We start from the raw sequence: 4,400 nt of genomic DNA on the forward strand, positions 1-4,400 counted from the left end.
TTGCAGACTGTTCCTCCTTCCGATGAGCCCCCTTTCGATGTGCCAGAACATCCATTACATGATGAGGAAAAGTCAGATGAAGAGGATAATATTGTTGAGAAGAAGGTTTTTTCTGTAACTCTCTTTTCTGTTTTCTAATGTATGCTTCCCCTTTTTTTTCTTTTTTTTACTTCTGCATGCTGTAAATGGGTGTTGTTTCTCATGCTACTACATTTTTGCTGCAGAATAATTTATTCAACCGTTCTTCTCCAATGAAGGTTGTTAGGGTTTGCAAAGGAATGACATCTAAGCAACGTGCTTTGATCAGTGGAGCAGATTTTAGTGCCATCCTTAGCATGAAGTGTTCAAAGCTAATCCCAGAGTTATGCAGATTCCTCATGGAACACTTTGATCCAGTGGCTTGTGTTCTAGATTTTGGTGAGAGGGGGAAAATCCCAGTTAATGTTCAGTCGGTTGTGAGTGTGAACACACCCTGTCCCGTACAAGCAAAACATTGATGCAACAAGTTCTGTGCTAGAGATGATGGGGATCAACAATGGGAGGCAACCAACCTTATCAGAGGTGGAGAAGCAGTTGGAACGCATCTATCCCGCTGATGATGCTTACTTGAGGAAGTTCATTATCTTCCTTATGTCTTCTGTGTTTGCTCCTACAACAGGAATTTATGTTAGCCCAAAGTGTTATCCAGCGGTGATTAACATAGAAGCAATCCAAAGGTTGGACTGGGCAAGATTTATTATCGACATCCTCATTAAGACCGCGAACGCCAAAGGAAAAAAGAACTGGTTTAAAGCTTGCATGCCATACCTAATGGTGAGTTCATTCATTTCTGGTTTCACTCTTTTCTATTCTTCTTTTTTTTTTGTTTTTGTAACAATTTCTTATAAGACATAATCATTTTTTGTTTTCTACATTGTTTTTGTAGGTTCTATATGTAGATTCACTGGAAACAGACGCTGTAGATTTGCCACCTGGACCTCGCATTTGTGTTTGGACTAACCAGTTAATAAGGCATGTCGTAGATTTGGATACCAACACTGATGGATCATTTGGAAAACTACCGGTACTGCCCATTGTTTTCTCTTAATACTTTCAATATTTTTGATTTTCCAAAGTATGAACTGGTTCTCCTAATAAATATACACTGGCTTTTGTAAATAGTTTCTTCTTTGTACTTTTGCATATGGTTCCATTAAATGATGTTCAACATTTTTTAGAATAGCATGTTTGAATTTACTTACCAAGCTTTTATTCTAAAAAAATTGTGTAACTGCCACAGCTCAAGGCTTGCTTTAGGAACAAGACTGTCCTTTTTAATAATGACCCATCTGCTATAGACATGTTCATCAGATGTCATGCACCATAATCTCCTAATGAAGAAGTAAGTTACTGGTGTTTCTTCTTTCCATTTGACATGAAATGTATATAGTTACTATGAGTGCACAAGTTTCTAATCTTTTCCATTCTCTTTTCTGCTTTTTTCCAACAGAAATTGGTACATTACAGAGAAGCTGTCATAAACATGTGCAGTGCATTTGAGGATGGCTTATCTCAGTTTATCAGGTCCTTTGCTCCGAATCAAATAAAAGAAGGCAATCCTGATATTCACCAGGTAGAGAAAGTGAAGGAGATATGCTCTAGAGGCAATAATAAAGTGGTTATTATTTATATCTTTATGTTTATGATAAATTTTTATATATCATGCTATAATTGTATTAACCGAAACATTAGTACATGTGTGATATATAGACAACAAAGAAGTCCCTAGTATGCCTCTTAAACTAGCTTGTTGATTAATGGATGATTAGTTTCATAATCATGAACATTAGATGTTATTAATAACAAGGTTATATCATTATATGAATGATGTAATGGACACACCCAATTAAGCATAGCATAAGATCTCGTCATTAAGTTATTTGCTATAAACTTTCAATACATAGTTACCTAGTCCTTATGACCATGAGATCATGTAAATCACTTATACCGGAAAGGTACTTTGATTACATCAAACGCCACTGCGTAAATGGGTGGTTATAAAGGTGGGATTAAGTATCCGGAAAGTATGAGTTGAGGCATATGGATCAACAGTGGGATTTGTCCATCCCGATGACGGATAGATATACTCTGGGCCCTCTCGGTGGAATGTCGTCTAATGTCTTGCAAGCATATGAATAAGTTCATAAGAGACCACATACCACGGTACGAGTAAAGAGTACTTGTCAGGAGACGATGTTGAACAAGGTATAGAGTGATACCGATGATCAAACCTCGGACAAGTAAAATATCGCATGACAAAGGGAATTGGTGATACGTCCAATTTGCATCACTATTTTATATCATAACTAGCAAGGTGGCCCGCGAATTCGCGGGGCTAGCCAATATTTGGGTATAGATCTTTTATGGACATTATATTTTTTGGATTTATTTTATATTTTATTCAATATTAATATACATGTTTATTATTAATTAAATTTATCTACTGTATGAATATAGTCCAAATCTGACAAACAACCATGCCTTGCTTCGTGTAGCCAATCTTCTCTTGGTAAATGTCACCAGTAAAATTAGAATATCCAATATATGGCCAAGCATCTGATTGTTCTACCGCCAACAATTTTTGTTTTGCGCCGGTTTCTCAACCCAAAGCTGCATTGACCTACACTCAAGTCCACTAACCATGAATATACATGAACTCATTTTATTTAATAATACATTTTGGACACAATCAGACTTTGTGCTACTACATTTTTTACGGATTCTGGTAACTGGATATGTCACACACTTATGTAGCAACTATTGTAGCTTCAAACAGCAAATGCTATTTGCACGCGCCTTTGTTGTTTTATTCCTAATTTAGTTGTTTATTTTTTATGTTTTCACAATTTTTTCATACTAACATGCTTAGAAAAATTATTGTTACATATTGCAATTGTCTTATGTTTATAGAAGATCAACCATGGGTATACGGGCCATGGAGTAAACAACACCGGTGGTTTGACTTCTTCTCGCAGCGGATAGTTTTGTTAACCATCGTGGCAGCTTCGATTAGACGCTTCCGTGTGTTGTTGATGTCCTAGTGTCCGTATGATTGATGGCGGGACGATGGTTTCGGCTTGTGTCTTAGGCCCAATCAGATCTCGGCCGCTATAACAGTCCCCGACGCCATCGCGTACTCAATTATCTGATGGACATCTCTAGCGGCTGAGAAAAAAAACAGATGGAAAACAGATGTGGAGCAACGATAGCACAAATTCCTGAAAAGATCAAAGTAAAAAAGTTAGCTCTTCATAATTCACATTAGAGCAGGTTGTTCGTAAGAAAACTGCATAACCAAAGTTGAATATTATAGTTGTCAAATATTGTTATTTACCAAATTTGATGGAGTGCCTCGCCATCTGCTGCACCTTCAATTTAAAATTCCTTGCAATTAACCATGAGATGATCTTGCATATATCTTGTCTCAATTGTACTCGAATAATAAAGGTCTGGGACTACATCAAAAACTCTCAGCGAGACAACTTTGAAACGGTGACAAAAAGGTCTGTAAAAGATTAAGCGAATAAGGTTATAAACGGCACTGAACTGGATGTATTTTTCTGAAGAATCATAGTCAAATATAAATGTTGTTGAATTTGTATTTTTTGTGTTACTCTGAAAATTTCGAGTTTAAAATAACCGCAAATTCCAGCACATAAAGATTCAGAGATAATTGTAAATGCATGTAGACCAATGAAATTAGAAAAGAGCCATAGGAGGCTTCAGCCCTGACCTTTCAATTTTATCTGATCAGTTGACATCGAAGAAGACAGATGGAGCAGCGTTTGGCCATAGCTATAGCACTGCGGATCGAACCTGACGGATCATGGCAAGGTCGAACTGGATGCTTGCTAGCTGTTGCTCCAAGACCAAACACTACTGGTGCAAATTCAACCCATAGAAGCACTTGAAGGTGTAAGATACAATGATTGAACCTATCATATTATTCCGACCAACTTAAATAAAGCGCATCAAGGTTTCTATATTTCATATTTTTGTAGAGAACCCCAGTTCTTTTTTTTTTGACAATTAGAGAACCCCAGTTCTTCATCTTGTGTATTATGATATTGATGAATATAACTAAAGGGGTACCTGCACTGAGAAAGAACGATTGTTATTAGTATTTGAGAAATGATCTATATTATGAGAAAATAAAAATCTGTGTCTGTTTACAGCGCAAGGATTAGATAACCAAACATGCATGATAGATGCATCAGGTAAAAAGGGAGTTTTTTCCAGTAAAATAATTATACGGATGAAAGATAAGAAATGGTGTCCCAATACCTCTCAAATATGAAAAATCAAGGCCCTTCATGGCTGATAATACTGTGCAATTTTAGTGCAGCCACATCCTCGCACAT

At 36.7% G+C, this 4,400-nt stretch overlaps 2 long non-coding RNA genes across 2 annotated transcripts; one reads left to right on the forward strand and one right to left on the reverse strand.

The window, feature by feature from the left end:
- The first annotated feature begins 484 nt into the window (after positions 1-484).
- LOC127304682 (uncharacterized) lies at positions 485-1,381 on the forward strand. Its single transcript, XR_011745953.1, has 3 exons — positions 485-813; positions 926-1,063; positions 1,280-1,381. It is a non-coding gene; the product is annotated as an uncharacterized lncRNA (long non-coding RNA).
- A 1,581-nt stretch (positions 1,382-2,962) lies between these two features.
- LOC127304683 (uncharacterized) lies at positions 2,963-4,058 on the reverse strand. The gene is made up of 3 exons (XR_007853492.1): positions 3,773-4,058; positions 3,374-3,544; positions 2,963-3,257 (listed from the first exon to the last, which is right to left on the reverse strand). It is a non-coding gene; the product is annotated as an uncharacterized lncRNA (long non-coding RNA).
- Between the last annotated feature and the right edge of the window lie 342 nt (positions 4,059-4,400).

This window comes from Lolium perenne, chromosome 5 (assembly GCF_019359855.2).
Source record: "Lolium perenne isolate Kyuss_39 chromosome 5, Kyuss_2.0, whole genome shotgun sequence".
NCBI classification, from domain to species: domain Eukaryota; kingdom Viridiplantae; phylum Streptophyta; class Magnoliopsida; order Poales; family Poaceae; genus Lolium; species Lolium perenne.